At 43.0% G+C, this 24,156-nt stretch overlaps 1 long non-coding RNA gene across 1 annotated transcript; it reads left to right on the plus strand.

Annotated features, from left to right (window-relative positions):
* Window positions 1-13,700: 13,700 nt before the first annotated feature.
* On the plus strand, window positions 13,701-16,058 carry LOC102023499. The gene is made up of 3 exons (XR_261201.1): window positions 13,701-13,805; window positions 13,921-14,021; window positions 15,773-16,058. It is a non-coding gene; the product is annotated as an uncharacterized LOC102023499 (long non-coding RNA).
* The last annotated feature ends 8,098 nt before the right edge of the window (window positions 16,059-24,156 follow it).

Below are 24,156 nucleotides of genomic sequence, written 5' to 3' on the forward strand. Positions count from 1 at the left end.
AAAAAAAAAAAAAAAAAAAAATACCAAGCTGCAAATCAGGCACTGTAGTACATACATACCTATAATCCCAGCTTCTTGGGAGACTGACATAGGAGGATCAAAAGTTGGAGGCTAGCCTGTGTAACTTAGTGGGATCCTGTCTCAGAATAAAATCAAAAAAGGCTAAGGCATAGTAGAGCACTTGCCTAGCATGCAGGAGGCCCTGGGTTCAATGCCTAGCAGTGCTGCTCCTGCCCCCATAAAAGCTCCAAAAAAAAGAAGATAAAGTAAAATATGATACTATTTGTGCAAAAAAAAAAAAAAAAAGCTCCACAAACCCACAGCTAAACTCTACATCCTATCTCTCTATGTACATTTATGCATGAGACTATATATAGAAAGTTCTGGAAAGACATACTGTAAGCTAATACCAATGGCTGGCTTCTTTCTTTCTTTCTGTCTGTCTGTCTGTCTTCCTTTCTTCCTTTCTTCCTTTCTTTCTTTTTGTTTGAAACAGGGTCTCACTGTGTAGCCCAGGCTGGCCTTACACTCATGGTGATCCTCCTGCCTTAGCCTCCTCAGTGCTGGGACTCCAGGTGTGCTACCATGCCTCGCTCAGCAATGGTTTCTATGTGTTGTATTTGAATATTTTAAACAACAGAACATGTCTGTAATTTATAGTTAAAAATTTAAAAGTCTTGCATGTAAGTAGAGTGGCTGACTAATAACCAGCTCCTTTTGAAGGCTTGGTGGCCATGTCTTATTGCTTCTAGGTTAGGACTGTGATTTTCCCTAGCTTGGGTATTGAAGAAGTTGTGGACCTGTTAACTCGCTGAGTGTAAACTAAGACCCTGGGAGCAGATTCTGGGGACATGAAAGATGAGTGGTAGCTTGGAAAAGCAGATGCTGCCGTAGAAGGGGAGAAGCTAAGCAGCAGGACTGGGATTGAAGTGTGGGTGCTGGTGGAGCCAGACACTGAATTTGAGGCTAAGATGCTTGAAGTCTTAAGACACTGATTAACAAGTCACATGTAGCTCCTGGGTATTCCTATGGACTGCTTTCGGTGACCTGCACCGGTGGGTTGGCTAGTTCAATGTGTGGAGTTGGACCAGACAAGACATGTGCTTTTAAGGGTTGCTAAATGCCTACCTTTCAGGAGCATCAAAGTGTTTGACTGCTGTTTGAGGTGTATGGGTTAAGGGCAGAGTCACCATCAGAGCTCTGGCATTCTTACTGTCAAATTGTTCTGATGCTGCCTAAGGAGGACTCCATACTTGCAAATCCATTCCTGAAAAAGCTATGCGTGGATGCTGAGTAGAAGAAAGGTGAAATAGAAGTATAAAAGCATGATTTTCTTTCCCCTGCATGGTAAATGGAAATTTACCTCCACACCACCAGGGGGTGCCTGGATTTCGCTCAGAGACTTGGCTTGGGTGGAGCACGAGCCAGGCTTGGTTAATTATTTCCAGGTGTAGGGGCTCTGCACTCTCTTCCCGGAGGCCACAGGAATTAACCCTTTCTGTTAGTCAAGTGGATTTTGTCTTTGTGACTTGATGCAGCACATGGTTGTAGGTTCTTTTCTTTCTTTTCTTTTCTTTTTTTTTTTTTTGAGACAGGGTTTTGCTATGTAGTTCATGCTGGCCTTGAACCCACTATGCAGCCCAGGCTGGCCTCAAACTCATGGTGATCCTCCTACTTCAGACTCCAGAGTGCTGAGATCACAGGCATGAGCCACCATGCCCAGCCGGCTGGTTCTAAACCAAGCTTCTAAAGACACTGCATCAACAAATTCCATTTAGCACTTGCTTGCCCTAGCTTTCATTTAAGCTGGTTGGGGCTGCTTCCTTCTGTGTTTACAGTTAGGCCAGGTTTTGAGTGCTCTGCAAACCCTGCAAAAACTGAGTAGCAGGAGAAACCACCATGTGTCTTCAATTTTTTCACCAAAGACTGCATCATAAAAAAGACCTATCCCCATGTAAACAGAAAGAAAAGAGACAAATGGCACAGAAATTCCTGGAAGCAACATTCCATCTTTTGTTTGTTGCTTTTGTTTGTTTTGCTTTACAGTTGTGAGCAGATGGCCCCTGCCACACTAATAACAAGTGAAGTTAGTGTTGACTAGGACCGAGCTGGAAGTTCTGATGGTCGAGCTGTGCTTCTCCGTGTCGCTGGGGCCCTAGTTGTCCAGAGAGCAGTCTGCCTGCCACCTGCATTGGGAATCGCTTGTCCAAATGCAGCTTTCTGGGCTCTGTCCCAGATTACTGAATCAGCATCTGAACCATGGAATCTGCATTTTTAATGAGTTTCCTAGCTGGTTTCTTATGGGTAGACATTACAAAGCGGAGAAATGTGACACCCAGGGGTGAAAATTTACATTAGGGTTCAAGGACGTTGCGCTGAGACAAAGGTCAAACAATCCAGGAAGATGCCCTATGGAAAACAAGATGAGCAGCTGCTGGGCCTATGGACAGACAAGAAAGGCTGTGAAAGCATAGGAATGGGACTCTGGGCATCACTAGGACTCGCCTGGAAGGATAATTGGGGGCACTGTAGGGGCATCTGAGCATTCTCTGTTCTTTGCCGCTTAGAAGGACCCAGAAACGCCAAGCACAATATCAAAAAATGTTGATTATCCCTGCAGAGCACCGGTAAAAAATCCCTTAGTCCATTTTCCATACTGCAGGCAAACTCTTCTCTTAATTACACTTCCTGGAACTGTACTAAGTATAGCTTCATTTGTGTGGGATTTTTCATTTTATTTTTCAATTTCTTTTCAAATGCAAATCCCTTTGGGAAAATAAAGCTCCAATAAGAGGTTAGAGGGGATTTGTTTATTGCTCCTTATTACATAGTTGTGATCTCTCATACTAAGAAGAAAATGAAGCATTTTTATTGAATTGCGAGAGAGAGGCAGTTTTAGAATGTGGGTAAATGGGGATGGGGTGGGAATAGAACTTTGATTTCAGGGGCCTACTAAGGAGCTACTTCTATTCTTGGAGGGCTTCACACCCTAGAATATTACCAGCCTGCAGAAATAAGATATAGTGACTATAGTACTTGTAGCACGAATGAATCTTTCTCCACAAACTCTAGAATACAAACATAGAACTTTGTTTCTGTACCTCTCTAACTTCTCTGTTGTAGCTCTAGACCTGGCAGTACACTAAGTTACAGCACAAAAAAATAAACCCCTCCAGACCCAGTGGCTTCATATCCGAGGGTCATTCCTCACTCATGCACCTTTTTACTGTGGTGAAGTAGAGTCAGCAGAGGGACTCCATTTGCCATTGTCACTCAGAGATCCAGTTTGGAGGACTCATCTCACTTACTTCTAAGGTCACTGTAGCAGGGGCAAAAGAAAATGTGACATGGTGCACATGGGCTTTGTGTGTGTGTGTGTGTGTGTGTGTGTGTGTGTGTGTGTTTAATTCATGACTTCATACTTGCCAGGCAGGCACTGTGCCACTGAACAATATCTCTAGCTCTACACATAGCCTCTGCATTAGGGTTTTCCAGAGAAACAGAACCAATATCTGGTGTGTGTGTGTGTGTGTGTGTGTGTGTGTGTAGAAAAAGGGAAAGAGATACAGAGAAAGAGCCAGAGTCAGAGATTTTATTAGCTCACACAACTGTGAGGACTGGCAAGTCTGAAATTTGCAGGGCAGGCTGGCAAGCTGAAGACCCAGGGAAAAACTAATCTGATAGCTGGCATTTGAAAGCCATCTGGAGACAAAATTTCTTCTTCAGGGGATCTCAATATTTTTCTCATAAGATCTGCAACTGATTTGATGAGGTTTACTCACATTGTAGAGGGTAATCTGTTTTACTTCAAAGTCTACTGACTTAAATGTTAACCACAACTGGGGCATAGGGGTGCATGCCTGTAATCCTAGCACCCAGGAGGCTGAAGCAGGAGGAGCGCCATGAGTTTGAGGCCAGCCTGAGCTGCATACGCGAGTTCAAGGCCAGACTTTACTACATAGTGAGATCTTGTCTAAAAAAAAAAAAAAAAAATCAGTGAATCAAATGTTAACCACAGCTAGAGAATCTTCACAGCAATATCTGGAATGGTGCTTGACCCCAAACTGGGTATCATGCCCTAGCCAAGTCAACATGTACATTAAACATCACAAGCTCTTCATGTTCATCCTGGACAGTACATATCTCACTTCTGCTCATATATCCTTGGCCAAAATATATCACACAGCCACATGTAACTTCAAAGGGGCTAAAAAATGCAAATCCTACCATACACCCAGGAGGACAACCAGGATGTCTGTGAGCAGTCCTAATGGCTGTACAATTCTTGTTTCATTAAGGGGATAGAAACATGTTCTCTGTCAGTTTGAAGTTCCTCTCTCTTCCTGGGTTTCATCTATGAAGATAGCAGGGTGCTTACGTATGCTGTGACAGTTCGGGACACCTGTACCTCCTTTGTTATTGTTCACTCTGCCATCTCCTGAGACAGCCATATGGTCTGCAGTTATCTGCTGCCCTCTTTCCAGTTTATCATGCTTTGTGAGAGCCAGAAGCTTTCATGGCCACATTTGTGCCTCTCTGGGGGAAAATTGCAATTGTTGTGCTTTTCCTGGGTCATATTAGGGCACAAGAAACTCTTAAGACTGAGGTGGTAGAGATTGTTAGTTGCCCTCCAGTGTCTGTTCTCCTCTTCTTTTTTTTTTTTTTTTTTTTTTTTTTTGGTTTTTCTCCGGTACCGGGAACCGAACTCATGACCTTGTGCTTGCCAGGCAGGCGCTTTGCCACTGAGCTAAATCCCCAGCCCCTGTTCTCCTCTTCTACAGAAACAGAACACTCAGGTTTTACCTGGATACAGGCCCAGAGTAGGACTACATTTCCCAGACTTCTTTGCAGCTTGGTAGAATCATAACACCAGTGTCGGCCATTGGGATAGAGACAGAAGAGAGTATGTACCATGACTGTCACAGAGGCCTTACAAGGAAAGGGTATTCCCTTCTCCCTTACTCCCTCTTCCCTGCAGTCTGGGACATGATAAGTGGACCGTGAGCAGGCATTTTGGAGAATGAGAATTCTTTGGGGATTAAGGTCATACACAGTGAAAGAAAGCTTTAAATCCAGTATCAACTGTTGGGAAGAAAATTAAATTTCTCCTCAATCCTCATAATTTCATGGTAGGGACCTTGTACTAAGAGACAGATTAGCCAGAGAAAAACTAGCAAGTTTATCCATATAGTGCATATAATGTGGGAAAAACCTCAAAAAGAGTAAACTCAAAGCAGTAGCTTAAAACTGTAGTTTATTTAGCATTTTCAACAGAGAAAAATGAATTTTTAAAGCCCTGACAATGCAAAGGAAAGCAGCTTTATAGTGTCAGAGGCGTGCAACTGTGGGAAGGTAAGTCTAGGGGAAGAAACTAATGGACTGTGGGCTGGGGGTTTAGCTCAGCGGCACAGTGCCTGCCAGGCAAGCGCAAGGTCGTGAGTTTGATTCCCGATACCAGAACCAACACCCCCCAGAAAAAACTAATGGACTGTGTTCTGTTCACACGTTCCTTTGGTACAGACGCCAGCTGATAAGGATCTACTGCTCTCCTCAGGGATTGTCTTCTGTGCTTCCTCATGTTGTAGGGGGTATTTACAAATTTATGTGCTATTTTTAGGCAAATAGGGGGAGGACAGAGAACTTGTCTATGCCTGCTTCTTTTTATTTGCTTTAGCTCCACAATCCTTTATATTTTAAGGAGGCATATTTTGGTCCCTCTCGTGACCCTTGACTACCAGTCTGCTAGGTGAAGGACGATAAAGCCATGTTCCTGTTTTTCTGTTACTTGCAGAACATGAAGTAATGATCACATAAGAATATCCTAAGCACTGATGAAGCCCCTCGCGTAACCCAATGGTGTAAAAATCAGTGAAATCTGTAGTTCCAGACCCCTCTGGCCTGGCGGGTTCCCAACTCTATTGCCACTCTTTAGAGAGGAGCTAAGCAGGCATCCTCTCTCCTCCTTGAATCCTTATCTGGCACAGAGCCTTACTACCTGTTGCTGGCTCAGGACAACTGAAGAGAGAGTGCTCCTGAACTGTGCACAGCTTGCCATCGTGTGACTCTTTGAACCCAACCTGGATTTTGATGAAATGATTTGTTCTCTTGGTTTAGAAGTCTCCCCAAATGAGGACTTGAGTGCTGTTGGGGACAGGGCTATGTGATAGGTGATGGAGGGGCCCGACTGTGTGACTTAAGCCCCCCAAGTCCCAAGGTCAGTGTGACCTTGCTTACGGAACAGGGAGGTATCTGTGCGCCCCATGGGTGGAATGCTAATAACCTGGCACTCCTGATAGCATCTGCTGAGGACGGTTGTCAAAATACAGGCATTTGGGTTTAGAGAAAATCTGGTTCCTCATCAGTTTAATCCTTATCCATCCAATTTCTATTGTTAGTGGACCATGAGATGCGTGCTACCCCGCCCCCTGTGCTTCTTGTTAGGTAATAAAAGTGAGCCTCCACGGAAGTAGCCGAGCCAGTCCACTAGATGCAAACTCCTCCCAGTCCCCCTTGTACCCTGGAATTTGTCTTTCTTTATCCCCCACCCCCACCCCAGGTATTCGAGGGTCTGATCAGCCCTTGGTAGAGAGCAAGTAGTTTATTGTGCAAGTAGTTTAATCAGGAGGTAGTTCCAGGAAACTCCATTGGAAACAAAGAAGAGCAATAAGGAGGCAAAGGAAGCCAATAAACGGTGTGGCTGTGTTAGCAAGCAAGTTTCCATCATGACTAACTTGAGCTCACTGAGGAAGCACTCAGAATACTGGAGAGTATGCCTCAGATTTATCCCCAATATCCCTATTCTTGAACATTGAGAAAGCTGAGGTATATAACTATTAACTTCCTGTTGGTCAAAAGTTGCATTTGGAAACATTCAAACTCTGGTGCAGCAGGACTGTCATATCTGCAAGCTAAATAGGCTCCTCTGGCCAGCAAAGGGCCTTCAGATGGAGCTATGGGTATTGGTGATGAGAGTCCAGTGCATATGAGCACAGCCTTCGTGTCCAATCCAGTTCCCACTGTGAAATCAGAATAATTTGAGAAGCTGAAAAAAGAAAGAGCCTTTTCCTTTCTTAGAGAAACAAAATCAGCTTTTCTGGGTGTGGTGGCACATGCCTATAATCTCAGCACTCTAGGAGGATGAGGCAGGAGGATTGTAAGTTTGAATCCAGCTGGGCAATTTAGTGAATTAGCAAGACTCTGTCTCAAAATTTAAAATTAAAAAAAAAAAGGTTTGGGAATGTAGCTCAGTACTAAGGCCCTACATTCAATACTGCAAAATAAATAAATAAATAAATAAGGCAAAAAATTAATTTTTCTTTAAGTGACAACATAAAATCAATATTTAGGCCTTCTATTTCCCAGGTTCCATATAATACATACTTTTGCTAGAGCCCGCTGTGTAATATGCAAGGCCCAGTGCAAAATGAACATGCTTGGGCCCTTGAGAATTTCAAGATATCAGTAGTAGAGCATGAATGAGGTACAGGGCCCTTCTATGCACAGGAATCTGTGCAATAGTCCAGGTCACACACCCAGGAAGCTGGCTGGGTTCCTGTTGAGTATTTACCGTATCTTGTAACTTGTGGGTTTTTGGAAGATCTGTTAGACAAAGCTCAAAGTTTCCAACTCAGATTTTATAGTCTTCCACTCAACTTTCTTTTATGGACTTTTATCCTCCCTCTGATTCCTGACATAGAAGATCCAAGAAAATTCAAGCTCCAAGTGCCTGGGAGTCCATCTTCCTGTTTTTGACATGAAACAGCCCTGTTCTGGATTAACTTTATGCTAGATGAAGTCAGGCAATGTGGCAAGGGGAAGATAGTACTTTTTTATTTCTTGGTTATGATAAACTCAGAAGCTGCTCTGTAGATCTCTGGCTTCACTTCTTTAATCTTGTCTCCTGGGTCTTGTTTCCCTGTAAGACTGTGGTTGGGGAAACTGTTTACGACAGACCTACAGCAGCACTTCCAGCTATACTACTACGTAGACGGGAGAAGCATTAGAGATAGAGAAGGGCTAATTCAACAGAGAATGAAAACATCAAGTCAGTAGGTGTAGTGGATTGACAACTGGTGGTCAGCTTATAACCCCCAGCTGAACTGAGTAAGCATGATGCTGGGTGTGGGAGGTCCACCTGAGGATGTTGCCAGCAGCATAAGAGGCAGAACTGGAGAAGAAGAGGCTAGGCTGTTGGAGACTGAAAGAGGCTGTTGGGAGCTGGTAGAAGCTATAAAGAGCTGTTGGTTCTGTTGGAGGAGCTTGTCATGCTGGCTTTCCTGATGAACGTGGGTGTTTCATCCTCCAAGGAGCTCGGGGCCTTGTTGGCACTGAAAATAGCTTTGGTTCACTTTGGGAGAGCTCTGGTCCTCACTCTGAGCATTGCTTCCAGGCTCTGGAGGGGAAGATGGTGCACTGCTGGTCTCCTGAAGAAGCTTGCTGCATTGGCTTTCCTGATGAGAACTCAGCTGTCTTCACCATTGGAGGAGCTCAGGACCTCACTATTGCTGAGGATGGCTGTGGTACTTCTCAGGGGAGCTCTGGTTCTTACTTTGCATATGGCTTCCTGACTCCAGTGTAGATCCTTCAGCCTGCTAGCACAGATCCTTCATCCTACTGGCACAGACTTCGAGATTCCATCACTAACCATTAGCCTTCCCAGCACAGATCTGTGAAACAGATATTATTATGGGCTCTGGGCCTCGACTTGGACTCGTGGCAGGCACTGTTGTGAGCTCTAGGTCTTCAGCTGGACTCATGCAGGACATTTCCATGGGATCCAGGCCCTCAGCTAGACTCCTTGGTCTTAGTATGTAGACAGATATCCTGTACTCTCTTGTATATGATTCTTTAGGTGACTATTACAAATAACCTTATGAAATATGTGTCCTGTATTATACTATTGTTCTCCCTTGCAAAATATCCCCAAACCAACACAGTAAGATTAGGTGATGGGTTGAATAAAAGAAATGGGTGTTGCGGAGGATTTCCAGTTTAACCAGAACAATATTCCTCTTGCTAGTTGCACTAGATCAACATGGAATGAATTTCTCCTGCATGTCAGGCACTGTTAGGCTCTTTCAGATACTTAACTCCTTCCTCCTCTTTATTTTCTTTGACAAAAGTAGTCATTCCTTTTCCTCATGAAGCGGGGCTCTCCCTGCCTTAAAAGGACGATATCCAGACAAAAAACCAGAAACTTAAAAACTGCAGCAGTGTACAATAGACCCTGTGAAATGGGAAGAAATTGTTTAAAAGGAAAGAGAAACTAGCGTGGGGGGAAGGGAAAAGGAAGGCAGGGAAAAGAGAAAAAATGAAAGTCAGTTATACTATTAGTGTCTCTTAGTTCATTCAAAGGGAAGGTTTGTGCTAATATCTCTTGGAGAATTTTTTATGTGCATATTTTGTACTCTGAGTAACTACTTTGAAGATGACAATATGCAATGTGTTAACTATTGTTATTCTCCTATTATTTTGTTATGAAATTCTGTTTTACCTTTTTTCCATTAAAAAACTTGCAGCATTCCTTCTGTACTTAGAGTAGATATGGACACACATAAATTTAAATGGTAAAAAATCACAGAATGATACATTAAAAAGATAAATTTTATCGTATGTAAGTTATATCTTAACAATTTTTAAAGAACTCTAAATCAGGACCTTTCTATCTCAGAGCTGTTGACATTTTGGGTGGATGAGTCTGTGTTGTAGAGGCTGCGCTGTACATTGTACATTGGAGGATGCTTGATATTTACCAAAATATCCAAGCGTTGAGGAATTATGAGAAGAGGCTAGACGACCAAAAAAAAAAAAAAAGTCATCAAATTAAAAGGGGCTGGGGATTTAGCTCAGCGGCACAGTGCATGCCTGGCAAGCACAAGGTCATGAGTTCGATTCCAGGTACTGGAAAAAAAAAAAAAAAAAAAAAAAAAAGAGAAGAGGCTAGACGGATGAGTTGTACCAGGAATAACAAAGTAGAGAAGGAGCTTAATAAATATTTTTTTTCATGAAACAGTATAGCATTAGGGGAGAGACAAGTATAACTCTATTCATCCTTCTTTCCCTTTTTTTTTTTTTTGTGGTACTGGGAATTGGATTCAGTGCCTCATGCATGCTAGGTAAGTGCTTTACCACTGAGCTACACCCTAACCCTGTATTTCTTTGAGCTGTTTAAAATAGTAAACAAATTATAAGTATGCAATTTTTAAAACATTGAACTCTACAGAGGGTTACATGGCTATCCCTGGACTCAGGACTGACTTTGTTGTTTAGGTACTTACCTCCGTGCATCTAATACTATGTGTGTGCTGCTGCTTCCTGGTTTATTAACTGTAGATATTATCTCTTGACTTCCTGTTGTGAAAGATAAGGATTTCATTTGCCTGTACTCCTCTTTCAGTACTGCTTTAACATTAAGTAACAGATTGAAATCTCTTATGTTGCAGTGATTTTAAGCAGTATCTTTTTGACTTCTACCCTTAATAAAAGCCCCTTTTCTTCCCCGCAAAAAGCTTGCTTTTCCCTCAAGTGCATTTTTCCAATTCCATCTGACAGTTAGTGACATCTGTAACTTTGCTTTTACCTCATCTGGGCTGGTGAGGCTTACATTCCGTTCTGTAACCATCAGTTGCGTCATAATACTTTGTCTATTTAGCCTGAATCTAGAAGGTAAAAACCTCCAGGGGAGGAGGGGAATGAGGGCAGCAGTTTGAGGGCTCCCCTGAGAGAAGAGCCACCTGGACAGGAATAGGACTTTTCATTAAAAGGGTTTCGTTCAAGGCTCCTAAGAACTGAGCAAGAGCAGTGTTGCTACCTGTAGACCACTGGACTTCCCAGGTTATTCCCTGTACCCCAGGCTTGGCTCGTTCTGCTTCCCATTGGCATCCTTGAGTGTATCTCCTCAGCCGTAGCCAGCACCCCTCCTAATGTCAGTGCCACCCGCTGCCTGCTGTGCATTCCCAGGAGGACACTCATTCCCTATGGCTCACTCCTATGTGACTTGTCTTCTAAGGCTAACCCACTCTTTGTAAAATTCTGTGCCATTAGTTAGCCCAAGAAAAGAAGGCTGGAAAAAAGAAAAGGAGAATAGAAAAGAAGGCTATCACCTCAAAACTTAGCATGTTTTGCTAAGTGGAATTGGATGAATCCTCTGACATTCATCTTGGAAGAGGCTGGAAATGAACCCACTCTGATTCCCCATCTGTTCCATCATACCTACAAAATGTCAGGAGGCCGTTCCTTTTGGTGTTTTTTTTTTAAATGGACATCTCACTAAGTTGTTCAGGCTGATCATAAACTCCAGATCTTCCACCTCAGTCTCCCAAAGAAGCTGGGATTACAGGAGTGAGTCACCATCTGTTCCAGACAATCTTTTCAAGACTGCTTAGCAAACATCTTTGGAAGCTTCAAATATTGTCTCTCCCTGGGTCAGAGGAGAGTTTTGTTTCCTAACCACTATAATGAAGATAATATCTTCCTCTGGGGCAAAGGAGGCATGTTTGCTAGCATTTCTTGGGGGTTTCATAGTTCAGTGTTTCAAAACAGAGGAACTCACCTGGCCAGCTCTGTATTGCACCCTGGAGGTTGGAGGGGAGGGTCGAACAGATGAGGACATGGGGCTTATGGTGCCTGCTGTGAAGAGTAAACTACTGATGCCTATTTGTACTTTTCACATCTATGAAAGTGCGGCAAGTCAGCAGACCTCACAGCTGCGGGAGGAGCTGATGACTAGGGACGCTGGACTGCTGGACCCAGAACCCTCGGCAAGGCTGGCTGCCTGCTTCCTCCTCTGGTTCAGGCACCCCCTGTATTTTTTTCCTCCTGTGATAGTGGGGATTGAACCCAGGGCTTTTGCACTAAGCTATGTCTCTGTCTTTTTTTTTTTTTCTTTTTAAAGTTCAAGACAGTCTCAGAGAGTTGCCCATGCTGGGCTCAAACTTGCAGTCTTTCTACCTCAGCCTCCCAGAGGGCTGGGATGACAGACATGTGCCACCCTGCCGGCTACCCCCTGTATTTTAAGGGCAGTGGCTTCCTTAACTCTCAGATCTCTGAAATCCCTTTGCTGTCCATCTCTCTCTTCTTTTCTCTTCCTTTACTGTCATCTTGATGAGGTATCAAGTGTTTGGGGTGGTAATTATTAATGTGCATGCTCCAATTACCTAGTGGAAACTCCATTTGTATTTTATAAAGACTGAAGAAATAATACAACGAAAAAGAACTTTTTGAGATGATAGCTGTCTTATACATGTAATCCAACATTCAGCTAGTAAATTGCAAAACACAGTACATACTAAAAAGGGATTTTTTGCTGCTTCCAGAATCTCCTTCTCCTGCATGGCTCCTCACATTTTCACCACAGGGATCCCAGAACCTTTTAAAGATAGAGGCCGAGTAAATTTTTCAGAGGCAGCAAGGAAGGTGGTATAGGAAGACGTGATGTGCTCCACGGCAGATCTCAGGGAGTGCCCACAGAACATCATTCCATGCATTCCTGCATGCAGGGGCTGGACAGCAGGAGCCTGCTGGATTCTTTGACAGGGATCCTCATAAGACTGTGGCATTTCTTAGTCTGTTTCTGTTTCTATGACTGAATACCACAGACAATAATATATAAAAAATAAAAGTTTATATAGTTCATGGCTCTGGAAGAAGCCAGGAAATTCAAGATTAGGCAGCCACGTATGGAGAGGTCTTTTTTGCTAGTGGGGACTCTACAGTGTCACAAGGTAGCAAAGACCATTACATGGCAAGACAGAACTAGCAAGCCTGAGTGCAGTCACTTTTGTAACTAAGCCACTCCTGAGCTTGCCCAGAAATCCACTAACCCTTTCATCTGTAGGTCGGTTAATCAGCCCTCATGACCCAATCACCTTTCCCAGTCCCTCCTGGTCCCGCCTCTTTATATTTCACAGTGGGGCTTACTCATTTCCATATGAGTTCTAGTGAGGACATTCAAATCATAGCAACTGCCACTAGACCTGTCATATGGGAGAAATCTTGTACTTTAAGGTAGAAGTAAGACTTGGCTGAAGGTGAGGAAACTACATCTTCCTGAAAGCACCATAGTGGAAGTTTTTGGTTCTCCAGAGACAGCTGTGGTAGAGTTTCTATTGTCTCATCTATGACAGCATGGTTATTGCCACTCTGTACACCTTCGTGTTAATTAGAAAATGTTATCTAATTCACCCCAAAGCACTTTAATTCCATCTGTAAAAATATTGCCATTAGCATACTGATATGTTAGAATGAGACACCATCTGCTGGACACCGTAATAAATAAATCTGAGATGTCCTCAATGTGACTAGTACACCCGGGGAATGTGAAAAGAATCCTGGTTAGAGATGGCAGGTCAAGTGGCATGCAGTGGCAGTAATGGGAGGTTATTGTTAGAAGATTCTACTGAGGTCATTTCCTAGTCTGTAACTGATTCCCTGGTCCTCTTGGACATGTATCAGACAACCCTAATATCCTTTAATTAGTCCCTTTGTGTTTAATTATTGCTGTGTTTTGGATCTGGAATGTTCCCCAAAGTCTATGCATTAAGCAGGTTACTAGCTTGGCACCACTGGAAGGTAACGGAAGCTTGAAGAAGTGGGGCATAGTGGCAGATCCTGAGGTCACAGGGGACTGTGCAGTCCTGAGAGGGGACTGCAGGACCATGATTTCTCCTCTTTTTTCCTTTACATCCTAGCTATGAGGAAAATAGGCATTTCTTTGCCCAGTGCTCCTGCCATGGTGTGCTTCTTTGCTACAGACCTCAAATCAACAGGGCTATTTGATCATGGATTGGAGCGGAACCTCCAAAATGGTGAGGCAACACAACATTTTTTCTCCTCCTAAGTGGGTTTATCTCAGGTATTTGTTATGATAACACAAAGTTAACAGGCAAAGAGTGCTTTATCTGTTCTTTATTATGCCCACAGGGACACAAAAGACAGAGAAGGTAGCAACAATAAGAAAGGGAGGAAGAAAACCAAGTGAGGTTTGGGGTATATAGAAAGAAGAGTCTCATAGGAGGAAACCAGTAAGTAGAAAAATTAGCTTCCACATACCCTCTAGGAAGGTGGAGTAAGCTCCTTGAAAAGGACTCATGTTATTCATATGTAGAAGTGTGTTACAAGTTCAATGGAGGAGAAGAAATAGATTGACTTGAGGAATAAATTCAATAGAGATTTTGGAATCAGCAAAGTATTCCTTTTATGATACTGTACCATTGAGTTGAATGTTTTTATTTTATATTTATTTATTTATTTTGTCTTTTTGAGACAGGGTCTAGCTATGCAGTTCAGGTTGACCTTGAACTCATTTTGTAGCCCAGGCTGGCCTTGAACTTGCAGCGATCCTCCTGCCTCAGCCTCCCAAGTGCTGGGATTACAGTGGTGCACCACCACACACGGTTTGAATGCTTTTAAAACTAAATAAATATGTAATCCCATTGAGTTACCCCAGTGTTAGGAAATAGCTATCTGACTCATGCCACAAGCTGGAGTCACTGATGAAGCATAGACACTGAGTCTGGAAAACTGACTACTAGATGGCCCATAGGGGACCTAGAAATTTAGGGGCGCTCTGTTTGCTCTATTTTACCAGCTTTCATCTTGGCTTTCCTCCCTGATGTGAAAAGCCTCAGCCTCCCAAGTGCTGGGATCACAGGCATGCGCCACCACTCCCGGTAGTTCAGAACTGTTTTAACCAGAATGCCTCTTCCATCTTCTAGTTATTTTATTAGTTCTCAAACCTCCAGTAAAAAGGTGGGTTGAGAGACTAAGTCCCTGATTTATCATCAGCTTTAAAACCAGATCTACTTATATAGCTTATGTTGTCATCCACTTGCAGATGGAAAAAAATTACGGCCCCATGGAAGACAGCAGAGACATCTTGCCTTTGCTTTCTACCCAAGTTGGATTTCTTACATCTTCTACCCTTCCCTTCCTTCCCTTAAGGGCTGCTGTGTGGCTCTTCCTTCCCTTAATGATTTGCTCCTTCCTCTGTCTGAACTGTCATTCCTGCAGCTCCATCCACTTCTTTCCTGGATGGACCCAGGGCTCTGAGCCAGGAGAGTGCTGGAAAGAGAGGCATCTAAATCTTTGACGCTTCCCAGCTTAACAGTTCTTTAGGTTATTATGCTAAAAGCTTGTCTGCCTCACTGTGCTACTTGAGTCCATTTTGTATTCAACCCCAGGAGGAAGAAGGGTAAAGCAGAAAAAAATCTTTCCTGCCACGAGTAAAATATCGCAGATGTTAACTGGTGATTACAAAAGACAGTACAGCGGGCCAAGGAACCATAGGAGGGAGGGGGTGGACCACAGCAGAGGGGAGGGGGTGTCGCTGAGCTGACTGTTCGGGCAGATGCTCTGGAGGATTAAATTACACGGAGCCGCTGGTGCCGTCCCCCTGCCCTACTCAGGAGGGCCAGAGCTATTTCCAGACTGTGGGAAAGAGAAAAAGTCTGCACTTTCTGTGTTTAGGAGGCACTGTATTTTCCCCTTATTTTAGAAAATGATATCCAGCTCTCAGTGTATGGTAGCACCTTTATTTATGAGGTGTTACTCGGGGATCCAAAATGAGGAAGAGCAGTAAACTGGGCATCTGTGGATTTTGCCTTCTCAGCAGCCATTTTCCCACCTCTAATAACAGAACTACCATTTGGGGGTTATGAGGTCAGCAACTTTCTTCACTTTGACCATGTGGTTCAGACTGACCCCCACCAGACCCATTGCCCCTTCTCCAAGCTGAGCAGTTTTGTAACATAAGCAATCGTTTGTATTGGAACAGACCTGCGATTCAGAGCGCAGTCGGCCCCAGGACTTTTCCTGCTGGTTCCGTGAAACAGGGGCCTGCTTTCTGCTCTGGGTGTCAAGGGGACAGGATGAAAGTCTGCTCTTGAGTTGTTTGTGAAAGCTTGCCAGGGGATGGAGCCAAATAGAAATGACCAGCTGAGCAATGAAAAGAGAACTTTCCTGAGGACATTGTCCAGGTGCCTGGATGCAACTGCAGCCGAAAATGATACACGCCTCTCAGGATTTCTTAATTTCCGTGTATCTATGCCTTCTCCTACTCCTTTGTTCCACCATTTTGCATTTGTGTTCATGTCAGTTGTAACCCAAAGTATTCTACCTAATACAAGTGGATTAAAATAACCTGAAAGATGCGTCCAGGTCACTGTGCTGGGCAGAACGAAATGAATACTGCTTTTAGCTGCCATTGGCTCGGTACTGCATTTGCTATGGATGAAGTCTGTAGGCTTAATCCCAGCTTGTGTCTGACTTTGAGCAGGATCACCAGGCAGGAGCTGCCGGCCAGAGCTCAGCTCGGCAATCAGCATGTTCAGTGCTATGCTATTGTAAAGCAGTGCTCACAAAGACACCCCTGAACAAAAACGGATGCGCATAAAGGTCCAGCATGCACTCAGGATGCCAGGATCTCTACTCTTACATGCAAAGAAATAATTGTTCTCAGAACCCCTGGAGAAAACAGCTCACTCACAAGAGCTGATGTGAAAATGTTCCTTGAGTGGAAAGCAGTGGGAAGCAGCTGTTAGGAGAATGGACAATTAAAAAGGAGAGGCTATTTTAATATTTATCCATTTGTCCAATAAGGATTGATTCAGGGCCTTCTATGGTGCTAGGGATAGGAAACGCTAAATAAAGACAAAAATCATGCTCTCAAGAAGCATGCAGGGCTTGGGATATAGCCCAGTGGCATAAGTGCCTGCCTGCTAAGTGCAAGGTCCTGAGTTTGATTCCCGGTACCAAAAAAAAAAAAAAAAAGGAGCATGCAATTGTTTCAGAGAGTGAACAAGAAAATCAATGGGTAAATAATGCAATCAGTGATAATATAAACAGAAATGCAATAATAGGAGAGTATTGACTACTAAAGGCATTCTCTTTTTGTTAGTTTATGGAATCCTGATTTTATTCCGGAGGCAAGTTACTCAGGTAGGTGAACTGCTTCCCCAGGATGAGGATTAGCCCTGGTAGATCTATCTAAACCAGCGTTTTCAAATTCTGGCTTGCATCAACATCATCTGGTGAGCTTGTTACAACCCAGAATCCTGAGCGCCACCCTCAGGGTTATTGATTCAGTATGTCAAGGTGAGTCCAGAAATGTGCATGTCTAACAAGTTCCAAGGTGATATTGATGTTGCTAACCTGAGGACCACTCATCTCAATCAAGCATAGTTATCTGGTTCACTTGTTCCAGTTCAGTCAGCCCTATGTGCATCAGCATTCAGAATTCCACTAGCCATGTCTTAAAAATGTGTTTAGGCTGTCATGCTTGCATCTGTATTGAACATGTACATATTTTTTTTCTTGTCATTGTTCTCTAAAGAATATAGTATAACAATTGTTTATATAACATTTAAATTATGTTAGATATTAAGAGGTTTTTTCTTTATCATTTTGAGACAGGGTTTCACTATGCAATTCATGCTGGCCTTGAACTCACTTTGTAGCTCAGGCTGGCCTCAAACTCACAGCGATTCCCCTGCCTCAGCCTCCTAAGTGCTGGGATTACAGGCATGTACCACCATGCCCAGCCTGATGTTAAGTATTATAAATGATCTAGAGATGATTTAAAGTATACAGGAGAGTGTGCATAGGTTATATGCAAATACTATACCATTTTGCATAAGGGACTTGAGTATCTGGGGATTTTGATATCTTAAGAGGGTCTGGAACACATCCTCCCCCGGTATGGAGGCATGACTCTATTTAGTTTTAAGAAAGAACAGTCTAGTTATGGCTGATGAAGAGAAAGGGAAAACCAACAGAGGAATTCCAGAAAGACTTTTCCCTCTTAGAAAAAAGTGAGGTGGAAGGGAAGCCTGCCTTTTCATCCCAGCTGGAGCAGAGTTATGTGAGGAGGTACTGTTTAAACTGCTGTTATGTGACCATGTGGACTTACTTAGTGAAGAAAACTGTGAAAATCTTGACCCAGTTCCCTGACATTGTTGAGAAGCTAAGCAAACCCTGGAATCACCATCTTCAGAATCTTTGAAATTTGAATAAATACTGTTACCCCATTACCTTTTAGAGCTATAAGTATCCCAACTAACCCAGAGGGCTACACATCTAAGCCTGGGCAGAATGGAATATCAAGAAGGACTTCCAAAGGGAAATGATTCAGTCTTTTCCTCAGCTCTTCAGGGAGAATGGTTCCTATTTGCACTTCAGTAAAAGACAAATGATGACATTTTGTAGATTCTGAAGAGCTTTTGAATTTGCTAAACTAGGAATGTTAAACTTATGATGCCAAAGGTTTATTTTAAATAACTGTGTTAGAACAGAGAATAAGAAAGCCATTAATTCCCTCTGTGGTGAAATCGAGAAAGCATTTGTGTAGGAGGTGACGCGTGGGCTGGCCACTGGTGTTGATGGTCGGGGGAGTAGGATAGTGCAAGAGCCTAATGCTTGGTGTGTAGTACACACCCGTATGCTTTGGGGACGTGTTTGACTTGAAGAACACATCATCCAGAGGAAAGGGCATGACAATAGCCCAAGTGCATGACAGTTTGACGTCTCCAGTTATGAGTGCACTGTTTGGTATGGTAACTCAAAGAACCCACAGCAGTGTGGGTGCAGCTGAGCCATGATATGAGAAAAGTTGAGAAGCACTGGGTTAGATTAAAATTGGAAAGTAAAATCAAGGATATCAGGTCAATCAAAAAATTTGGACATCTTAACTCTTAAAGATTTGTGAGACTTCACCTGAGCTTTCCCCGCCTCAAGAAGCGGTATCTTCTTTGCCTAAGGAGGCAGTTTCTTCCCTTGGTGTAAGAATTGCTTTGTCCCTGCTTCTGAGTTTGCTATGTCAGTAAGCAAAACTGAAGTGCTACACGGCCGATTGTGGAGCAGGGTGGGACAGATCTGGATGTGAAGTGAACAATGAAATGACAATTCAAAATTACTTGTACAGCATGCTGGGTTAAACAGACGAGATTGTTTATACCTAGGAGTGCCCATCTAGGGACTCCATGCCCAACCACAACAAAGCCGAGGGGAAGAGAATGTGAGGGGAACAGTCTCTCTCTATACATTTGTAACCCATTGCTGACTCACAGTGTTAGAAGTCCTGATAGTTATAAGAATGGATATTGAGGATGCTTAAGCTAGGATGGCAGGGTATAGTTTTAGTTTGGGCTGGATTTAGTGATGTGGGTGCAGTTATGTGCTAGCACAGACAGGAGGACCATTTCTCTTTATATAGTGAAAATAGCTTTTAAAATAACTTCAAACAGTGTTATAAGAACAACTCAGTAAAGTCTAAGAAAGAAAATTAAAGTCATCTAAATCTTACTGTGTTGATAATAGTTTAATAATGGTTCTAAGAATTTGGTGGGGGTGGGGATGTGCTTGCTGATGTAGCCTTGAGTCTATGGCTGGTCCACTAAGGATAAGATGGAAAGACAGACATCCCTTGGTATGATAGAGGCTCTCAAAGATAGCTGCACACTGCAGTCATCCGGAGGAGTTTAAACAGCACTGTGGGCCGGGAATATAGCTCAGTAGCAGTGCCTGCCTGGCAAGCGCAAGGTCCTGAGTTCAATTTCTGGTACAAAAAAAAAAAAAACCACCAAAAAAACCCAGTGCTGCTAGTGGACAATTCAATTAGATATCTCTGACAATAAGAGCCATCAATATATTTTCTTTTTTTTGAGGGGGGTGCAAGAATCGAACTCAGGACCTTGCACTTGCCAGGCAGGCACTGCCACTGAACTATATTCCTGGCCCTGTGTTTTCAAATGACTAGATGATTCTAGTATTTAAACTGAGTTGTGAGCAGCTGATAAAAAGAGAAGAATTTAGAGACTTTAGGGGACAGGAATGCTGGATTGACTCTTGCAACCATCTTAGAAGTAGTCAGGAGTCCAATTAAAGATGATATTTACCACTGTAGAAATTTTAAACATAAAGGGATTGAATAAAGAGGACTGCTGTGAAGACATTGGTATACAGTAACAGGAGGAGCAAAATAGAGTTGAGGGTTTATCTGGAGATCAGAGAGCTATCGTCACTTGTGGCTGAAGCCTGTGAGCTCACTCTCACTGCAGAGCTGTCCCAGATGACGAGCAGCCTGAGGGGGAGCCGCCACAGTTGGAACTACAGTCCTACTGTAGCCTTTTTATTGTTGGCAACTGGCTGTTTCTGACAGAGCCTGGAGAAAGCTGAGCCATTTTTCTACTGTTTTTCTCCCTTCAGTGGATGAACCTCTATCAGTGCCCTGCTGGTGAGGGAGTTTGGTAAGTGTTCCAGGAGCTCCTCACAAATCACCAAGGGGTATTGGAAATGGTGATCTGGAGGTTGAGTATCAAATAATGAAATCTGACATATATGTTTTGCCCACTACTCTCTAACTACATATCCTTAGCAAGGTGTGGCAGACTCTCACTTCGCGGGGCATGGAGACTGAAAGGCCAGACACTTCTTGGAAACCTGTAGGCTGGGACAGATGGTAGGGGACATTGAAATTGAAACTTGTTGCCTTTCATCAGTGGGTATCTGGCAGTGCACGGAGACAGAGTACAAATGAAGCCAACTAATTACTGGAGAAAAGTGTGCATGGTTTCCACAATAAGCAGGAGCAGGCTTGGTCAAAGTAGCTGTAAAAGGCCTGATGCATAGCGATCTCTGCCGGTGTATCCCTGGGAAGGAGATCAACAGGTAACTCATGGGTTTTCTGTGATATGAATAACTAAACACAAAACAAAGCTTTGGATTTAGTGAGCAGAGGCCTGATTTAAGCCACCACAGTAATTACACATCATTTTCCAATTCATAAGCTTTGTTGTCTTGTTGGAGGAATTCCTCCAACGGAGGGATACTTCCCTTAGGGACCACAATAATGGTTTCCGGTCTCAGGCTTTTAGCCATGGGCAAGCAAGAAAGGGTTACGGTGTTGGCTGGAGTGGTTGACATTGCTTGAAGAGAAATGATGCTGCTGCCAAGCAGAGGTGTGTGCAAGAAACCCAGGGAATTGCTCAGGTTTCTCCTTGTTCCAGCATGGATACCAATGCTCAGTAGTAACGATCGGTGAATGATTATTTTAGCCTTCCACTGGCAGGACCACAAAGGCTGAGGTGTGGGTAAAACAAAACAAAACAACCCTGCCTTCCAGCAGAGGTGGTGACTACAGGTCAGGGGAAAAAGGAATTGGACAATGGAAGAGAGAACACTTAAATATCAGCTGTGGTTTAGTGACCAACCAGTGTTTCCTAATAGATTTTCACTTCCTTCAATAAATTAATGCATAAAAATAAATATCAACACATATCTATGCATGTATGCATATTCCAGAATAATGAAGTGTTTATTTTTTCTGCCTTTGACACCCTGTTTAGACCAGGGGTTCTGAGCTCAACATGACCTCAGGGGGCAACCAGATATGGACAAAGTAGGCAAATTCTCAACTACCAATTCTACACTTGAGAGTTTAAAAATCTAAGATACAAAACATAGATTTATAAGTGGTAAGAACGCTTTCTCACTGGGTGCCTCCCTCCCTAACTAGGAAAGCATGCTTCAAGCTCAGAAACCTAAGGGAGCTGAGAGGGAGTTAGCAAGATAGAATCAGTCCATACTCTACTCCGCATCTCTCAATGTGCTTGAGGGGGTAAGAACCCTCCTTTACGCCAGAAGGTCTGGGTTCAGATGGACTTCTGCTTCTCATTTTTAATGTTGAGAAAGTGGCAGGTTGGGTGTGGTGGTGCACACCTGTAATCCCAGCACTTGGGAGGCTGAGACAGGAGGATCATTGTGAGTTTAAGACCAGCCTGGGCTACAAAGTGAGCTCAAGGCCAGCCTGAAATGCATAGCGAGACCCTATCTCAAAAGACCAAAAACAAAACAAAACAAAACAAAGCAAAAGAAAGTGGCAGAACGGCAGATATGACCCATAATCATGTGAGGAGAACAGAAGAGAGATAGCAGCATTGATTAGCTGGTGATTGCCAGGAAGTAGCCCTGAAGTTTCTGTGGTTTCAAGTGGTGGAGGAGAGGTATAAATTCCTGTGGGCACGGGGGGGAGAGCAGGAACACAGCTGAGCAGCACTGGCTAAGGAACATGAATTTGTACCAGGAAAACTCGTTGCACTTACGTTGTTTTTTAACCTTTTTTTTTTTTTTTTGGTTTTTCTCCGGTACCGGGAACCGAACTCACGACCTTGTGCTTGCCAGGCAGGCACTTTTGCCGCTGAGCTAAATCCCCAGCCCCTGTTTTTTAATCTTTAGATAATCAATGTAAAGAAGGTTGTTGTTATATATAGATATGTTATTTTTATTTTTTAGGAAACAATGCTTTTTTGAAAGTTGGGTTTGAGGAGAGTTGTTTTATCATTAATTCTACCAATGAAATAAAACACATCTATCAGTAACGAATGTTTCAATCATATAAATTTCATTATTTAGGTGTGCTTTTTAATTCACAAGTCTTCTGGTTTAGATGATAAATTATATAGTCACTAACTATAGAGGGATTGTAAAGGGAACAGGGAAAATTACTTCTGCTATTCTCATTCTTTTATTCTTGTGAGGGTCATAAAGAGACTGAATTGATGCCAGGCGTGGTGGCGTGTGCTACAATCCCAGCACTCAGGAGGCTGAGGCAGGAGGCTGAGGCAGGAGGATTGCCATGAGTTCAAGGCCAGCCTGGGGTAGTGAGTTCAAGGCCAGCCTGAACTACACAGCAAGACTCTGTCTCAAAAAATAAAAACAAACAAGCAAACAAAGACTGAATTGAGGAAAAAGATTGGAAAGGAAGGATTTCTTTGAAGAGAGTGGTTTATGTGTCATACTTGCAGGAGAATGACCTTAAAAATGTGATCCCTGTTCTACTGTACTACAGCTTGAAAAATCTACAGCGGAAAGACCACTTATCAGTGCCTTTCAGCTGGCTTTAAAAATGTGGCAAGGATCCAGAATATATAATGAATTCTAGCAACTCAACAATCAGAATACAAATAACCCAATTTAAAAATGGGCAAAGGATTTAAAAACACTTTTTCTGCATACACACTTTTTTTTTTTTTTTTTTTTTTGTTTTTCTCCGGTACCGGGAACCGAACCCACGACCTTGCGCTTGCCAGGCAGGCGCTTTGCCGCTGAGCTAAATCCCCAGCCCCTAAAAACACTTTTTCTAAAGAAACTATACAAGTGGCCAATAAGTACCTAAAAAATTATTCAACATCATTAGTCATCGGGGAGCTGTATCAAAACCTCAGCGGGATACAACTTCATGCGCAGCAGGATGGCTAAAATAAGAATGACAGTCAACAGGAAGAGTTGGCCAGGGTATGGAGAAATGAAGGCTCCCATGCATTGACGATGGAATTGTAAATGGTGCAGCTACTTTGGACCACAGCTTGGCAGTTCCTCCAAAAGTTAAACATAGAGTCACCATAGGACCCAGCTGCTTCACTCCTAGGTACACACCCAAGAGAACTGAAAACACGTCAGTACCAACTTGCACATGAATGTTCACAGTAGCATTGTTCATAATAGCCAAGAGAAGCAACCAGTTATGTCCATCCAATGATGCTTAAACGTTAAATGTGAAATATCCAGACAATAGGTTTTTTTAAGTAATAGAAAGAAATAAAGTACTGATTCATGCTACAGTATGGACAAACCTTGAAAATATTACGCAAATTGAAAGAAACTATCACATACTATATGATTTCATTTATATTAAATTTCTAGAATAAGCTGGGTGTGCTGGTGCACACCTGTAATCCCAGCACTTGGGAGGCTGAGGCAGGAGAATTGCTGAGAGTTTGAGGCCAGCCTGGGCTACATAGTGAGTTCAAGTCTAGCCTAAACTACGTAGTGAGCCCCTGTCTCAAAAAATGAAACAAACAAAAAAATTTATAGAATAAAAGAATGATAGAGAAAATAGATTAATAATTTCCAGGGGCTAGGAGAAGGAGGGAATAGGTAATGCTTGTTAATGGGCTTAGGTTGTTGTGGGGGGTTTGACAATGTTTGAAATAGAGAGGGGATGATTGCAAAAACTTGTGTGAATATACTAAGACCTACCTGAAATATACATATATATATTACAGTACGTATTTGCTGTACATAGTGAGTGCATTCATTGTGGAGAGTTGGTACACGTACATAATACATCCTAACTCTTTTTACTTCCCCTCTCCTTCCTTCCCC

The sequence above is a fragment of the Chinchilla lanigera genome, unplaced genomic scaffold, assembly GCF_000276665.1.
Source record: "Chinchilla lanigera isolate Chin_1 unplaced genomic scaffold, ChiLan1.0 scaffold00025, whole genome shotgun sequence".
NCBI lineage: Eukaryota > Metazoa > Chordata > Mammalia > Rodentia > Chinchillidae > Chinchilla > Chinchilla lanigera.